At 45.1% G+C, this 6,000-nt stretch overlaps 1 protein-coding gene across 7 annotated transcripts in view; it reads left to right on the top strand.

Moving 5' to 3' along the window:
• Positions 1-5,372: 5,372 nt before the first annotated feature.
• LOC132398745 (protein mono-ADP-ribosyltransferase PARP11) overlaps positions 5,373-6,000 on the top strand; it is a 139,415-nt gene continuing 138,787 nt past the window's right edge. For all 7 annotated transcript variants that reach the window (XM_059978614.1, XM_059978613.1, XM_059978612.1 and 4 more), the window contains exon 1: positions 5,373-5,770. The gene's annotated coding sequence lies outside the window, so the exon portion shown is untranslated. The remainder of the gene's footprint in view (positions 5,771-6,000) is intronic.

Here is a 6,000-nt window from a genome sequence, read left to right as displayed (position 1 = left end):
GGCTTTACTCTTTGGGGAGAAGGAGGATGAGAGGAGACATGATAGAGGTGTACAAGATATTAAGCGGAATAGACAGAGTGGACAGCCAGCGCCTCTTCCTCAGGGCAACATTGCTCAGTACAAGAAGACATGGCTTTAAGGTAAGGGGAGGGAAGTTCAAGGGGGATATTAGAGGAAGGTTTTTCACTCAGAGAGTGGTTGGTGCGTGGAATGCACTGCCTGAGTCAGTGGTGGAGGCAGATACACTAGTGAAGTTTAAGAGACTACTAGACAGGTATATGGAGGAATTTAAGGTGGGGGGGTTATATGGGAGGCAGGGTTGAGGGTCGGCGCAACATTGTGGGCTGAAGGGCCTGTAATGTGCTATACTATTCTATATTCTATGTTCTAAGTCATCCTATTCTTACCCTCACTGGTATGTGGCACAGGCAACAATCCAGAGATTACTACCCTGAAGATCCTTTTTCTCGGCTTTCTAGTCAGCTCTCTAAAATCTCTCTTCAGGACCTTCTCACCTTGTCTACCTATGTCATTGGTGCCAGTATGCACCAAGACTCCTGACTGCTTACCTTCGCTCTTGAGAATGCCATGGACCCGATCTGTGACATCCCTGATCCTGGCACCAGGGAGGCATTCAGGTGTCTCTATCAAGTTCACAGAACCTCATCTCTTTACATTTTATGTGCAAAATTATGTGAAAACTTATGTCACACCACCATGTGATATGCACACGGATCACTTAAAGTAAAGACAAAACTAGACATTATCTCCTGGATCCATATTTTTCTTTTAATTGGTTTTTGAGTTTTGGAGTTACAAAGCATAAGAGGTGGGACCTGTAGAAAGGGTGGAGCCACTAGCAGTAATGTCTAGCATCAAGGACAGTTGAAAAGCTCAGGCAGGTTGGCATCCATCATTAAGGACCTCCATCACATAGGACATGCCCTCTTCCAGGTAGTACTGGAGCCTGAAAGCACTTTTCAAGAACAGCTTCTTCCCCCCACTGCATAATCAAATTTCTGACTGGACAATGAACCTATGGACAATACTTCACTATTTTTTGTTCTCTTTTGCACTACTTATTTAATTTAATTAATTATTGTGTGTATTCAAGTATATTGTAGATTTTCTTAGTATGTATTGCAATGTACGGCTGCTGGCCTAGTAGATAAAGCATCGGCCTAGTGACCTTAGGTCACTGGTTTGAACCTCAGCTGAGGCAGCGTGTTGTGTCCTTGAGCAAGGCACTTAACAACACATTGCTCTGCGACGACACTGGTGCCAAGCTGCTTGGGTACTAGTGCCCTTCCCTTGGACAACATCGGTGGTGAGGAGAGGGGAAGGTTTGCAGCTTGGGCAACTGCTGGTCTCCAATACAACCCTGCCCAGGCCTGCACCCTGGAAACCTTCCAAGGCACAAATCCATGGTCTCATGAGACTAACAGATGCTTATATATATAACTATATATAGCTAGAGCCTACAACTTTTGAATAGTACAGTATACATCAATATGGAAATATGGAGCAGAGAGTGAGTCTGTAAATCTGGTGGGAGCAAAGGATGGGGGTAATGGTGAGGGTGGAAGTGTATGAGATAGGTGGCAGAGAAGTAGCATCCTGGGCAGGGGGTGGCACATTAGAGTGCAGACACATTAAGCCATGAGACATCAGGCAAGGTCATCTGATTCCAAACAATTAGATTATTGATCATTATAGAATGTTGCTCTGTTGCTTCCCACTACCCCCCCCCCCACCCCACCAACCTCCTTCCTCTTACCATTCTTGGTCCATGACATCAGAATCATGTTTATCATCACTCATATATGTGCCTAAAATTTTTACACAGTACTGTGTACCGGTGATATTTAACCTGATTCTGAAGACAGACTTGTGGTGGGAGAGTGGGAGCGGGCTTACGGAAGGGACAGGGCTTGTCGTGCAAGGGTTGGGCTTATGCTGGGATGTGTAGGGGGCAGGACCTGATAGACAGGACCCTCAGAAGGGGTGGGGCCTGCTGAAGAGAAGGTGCCTGTGGAAACAATGGTGCCTGTAGAAGAGGCACGGTCTATGGAAGTGTCAGAGATATGGAGGGAGCAGTGTCAATGGATGGGACAGGATATTTGGGAATAATGAAGCTTGTGGGAAGGATGGCCGTATGGGAGAGCTGGGGCATATGGAAGGGGTGGGGACTGTGGAAGGGGCGGGCCTGTACAAAAGGACTGGACTGTGGAAGGGAACTTGTGGAAGTGGTGAGGCCTGTCAAAGGAGTGCACCTTTGGAACAGGTAGTGTCTGTGGAAGCGGTCTACAAATTACAAAGGGAGATAGAAAATGCATGCCAAAAGGACAATGTTAGTCATGGGGGATTTAAATGTGCAGGTAGATTGGAAAAACCAGGTTCGTGCTGGATCCCAAAAAGGGGAATTTATAGAGAACCTATAAGATGGCTTTTTTAGAGCAGCTCATGGTTAAGCCCACTAGGGGACCTGCTTCTGGATTGAGTGTTATGCAATGGTTAGAGAGCTTGACGTGAAAGAATCCTTAGGGGAGAAATGATCATAATATGATTGAATTCACCCTGAAATTTGAGAAGGAGAAGTTAGAGTTAGATGTATCAGCATTACAGTGGAGTAAAGGGAATTACAGAGACATGAGAGAGGAGTTGGCCAAAATTGATTGGAAAAGAACATAGGCAGATCAGCAACGACTGGGAAATCTGGAAGCAATTCTGAAGGTGTAGGATATATACATCCCAAAGAGGAAGAGGTATCCTAAAGGCAGGATGACACCACTGTGGCTTACAAGAGAAGTCAAAGCCAACATACAAGCCAAAGAGAGGGTGTATAATAGGGCAAAAATTAGTGGGAAGTTAGAGGATTGGGAAGCTTTTAAAAAACAACAGAAGTCAAAAATGTTATTAAGAAGGAAAAGATGGAATACAAAAGTAAGCTAGCCAATAATATTAAAGAGGATACCAAAAGCTTATTCAGATACATAAAGTGTAAAAGAGAGGAGAGAGTGGATATTGGACCACTGGAAAACAATACTGGAGAGGTAGTATTGGGGGACAAGGAAATGGCGGATGAACTGAATAAGTATTTTGCAGCAGTCTTCACTGTGGAAGACACTAACAGTATGCCAGAGGTTCCAGATTTTCAGGGCCCAGAAGTTTGTGAAGTTGCCATTACTAGTGAGAAAGCTCTTGAGTAACTGAAAGGTCTGAAGTCACCTGGACCAGATGGTGTACACCCTAGGGTTCTGAAAGAGGTGGCTGAAGAGATCATGGAGGCAATAGTAATGATCTTTCAAGAATCACTAGATTGTGGAATTGTTCTGGAAGACTGGAAAATTGCAAATGTCACTCCACTCTTCAAGAAGGGAGAGTGACAGAACAAAGGAAACTATAGGCCAGTTAGTCTTACCCCAGTGATTGGGAAAATGTTGGAATCAATTGTTATGGGTTACTTGGAGACACATGATAAAAAAAGCTGTAGTCAGTGTGGTTTCCTCAATGGGAAATCTTGCCTGATAAATCTATTGGGATTCTTTGAAGAAATAACAAGCAGGCTAGACAAATGAGTATCAGTGGATGTTGTGTGCTTTGATTTTCAGAAGGCTTTTGACAAGGTTATCCTCTTTAACATTATAAGACCACAAGACCATAAGACAAAGGAGCAGAATTAGGCCAGTTGGCCCATCGAGTCTGCTCTGCCATTCAATCATGGCTGATTTTTTTTTCTCCTCCTCAATCCCATTTCCCGACCTTCTTCCTGTAACCTTTGATGCCATGTCCAATCAAGAACCTATCAAACTCTACCTTAAATACACCCAACAACCTATCCTCCACAAATTCACCACCCTCTGGCTAAAGAAATTTCTCCGCATCTCTGTTTTGAATGGACGCCCTCTTGTCCTAGACTCTCCCACAATGGGAAACATCCCTTGCATATCTGTCTCACTCTGTCTCAGCCTTTCACCATTCAATAGATTTTAATGAGATCCCCCCTCATCATTCTAAATTCCGGCAAGTACAGACACAGTGCCATCAAACGTTCCTCGTGTGATAACCCTTTCATTCCTGGAATCATCCTTGTGAACCTCCTCTGAACCCTCTCCAATGCCAGCCCATTTCTTCTAAGATTATTGGCTAGCTTACTTTCATTTTCCATCTTTTCCTTTTTGATGTCATTTTTAGTTGGCTTCTGTTAATTTTTTTTAAAGGCCTTTAACAAGTTAAGAGCCTGCAGCACTACAGGAAAGATATTAGCATGGATAAAGTAGTAGCTGATGAGCAGGAGGCAAAAAGTGGAAATAAAGTGAGCCTTTTCTGGTTGGCTGTTGGTGAATACTGGTGTTCCACAGGGGCTTGTGTTAGACCATTTCTTTTTATGCTACATATCAATGATTTGGATGATGGAATTGATGGCTTTGTTGTAATGTTTGTGGATGATACAAAGATAGGTGGCGGGGCAGGTAGTTTTGAAGAAGTAGAAGAGCTAAAGAATGACTTGAAAGATTGGGAGAATGGGCAAAGAAGTGGCAGATGGAATACAGTATTGGGAAGTGTGTGGTCATGCACTTTGGTAGAGGAAATGGAAGTGTAGACTATTTTCTAAATGGAGAGAAAATTCAAAATTCTGAGGAGCAAAGGGACTTGGCAATCCTTGTGCAGGATTCCCGAAAGGTTAATTTGCAGATCGTGTCTGTGGTGATGATGGCACAAGCTATATTAGCATTCATTTCAAAACGAGTACGAAAGCAAAGATGTGACACTTCATAAACACTGGGGAGGCCTCACTTTAAGTATTGAGAGCAGTTTTAGACCCCTTTTCTTCAAAAGGATGTGCTGAAACTGGAAAGGTTTCAAAGAAGGTTCATGAAAATGAATCCAGGATTGAACAGCTTGTCATATGAAGTGCATATGATGGCTCTGGGCCTGTATCACTAGAATTCTGTAGAATGAAAACTATCAAATGGCTGAAGGCCTTGCTAGAGTGGATGTGGAGAGGATGTTTTCTATTGTGGGTGGAGTCTAAGAGCACAGCCTCAAAATAGAGGGAGTGTTCTTTTAGAACGAAGATGATGAGTAATTTCTTTAGCCAGTGAGCGGTGAATCTGTGGAATTCATTGCCATGGGTAGTTGTGGATGCCAAATCTTTACATAAATTTATATCAGAGGTTGATAGATTCTTGACTGGTCAGGGCATGAAGGGCTACTGGTAGAAGGCAGGGAAAATAGATCAACTATGATGAAATGGCAGAACAGACTCGATGGGCCAAATGGTTTTATGGGTGGGGCTTGTGGAAGGGGCGTGGCCCGTTATGGGACGGAGGAGCGGCCTTTGGGGCGGGGCCAGTGGAAGGGGTGTGGTCTGTGGAGTGGGCGAGACCTTTGTGCTGGTAACTGGACCTATCGCCTGGCAGAATCTATGAGGCGGTTTCGGATGCGTTTCTCTTTGGAGAAGTTGCTCTATGATGGCTGGGTGGCTGGAGTGAGTGGTCCTCCAACAATCGGAGCGTTACCCGGCAACCGGGCCTGAGCGTCGCTCGGCAACCGGAATTCCCGCAGTGGCCGCGACTACGGCCTCGGCCTGGGAGGTGAGGCTCTTGGCCCCAGCTTCCTGGTTCCGCGATTAGTTATTGTTTCCTGCTCGGAGCTGTTGTCCTCACCAGGGGCGGATCGGGACCCGGCTTCGGCTGATGCCGGAGGAAGAAGCCGGCAGAGGCCCATCATGGTTTGGAGATCCGTCATTGCGGTGGGAGTGTCACAGGTAAGGAGAGAGGGCAACTAAATGTCCGCCTTAGAGAGCGAGTGGGGAGGTGGCGGAATCCCAAATTAAAAGGCTCCTCCGCCGTAGGTCAGCGTCACCTTTAGATAAGATGTGATGTTGTCACGCGTTCATCAAAATGCACAATGACATGTGTCATTTGAATCAACAAGCAACGGAGTCCGAGGACAGCTGGCAGGCTGGTCTTAATGTAGATTGATGGATTAGCTCAA

The sequence above is a fragment of the Hypanus sabinus genome, chromosome 8, assembly GCF_030144855.1.
Source record: "Hypanus sabinus isolate sHypSab1 chromosome 8, sHypSab1.hap1, whole genome shotgun sequence".
Classification (NCBI taxonomy): domain Eukaryota; kingdom Metazoa; phylum Chordata; class Chondrichthyes; order Myliobatiformes; family Dasyatidae; genus Hypanus; species Hypanus sabinus.
This window is presented reverse-complemented; position numbering and strand designations above follow the sequence as displayed.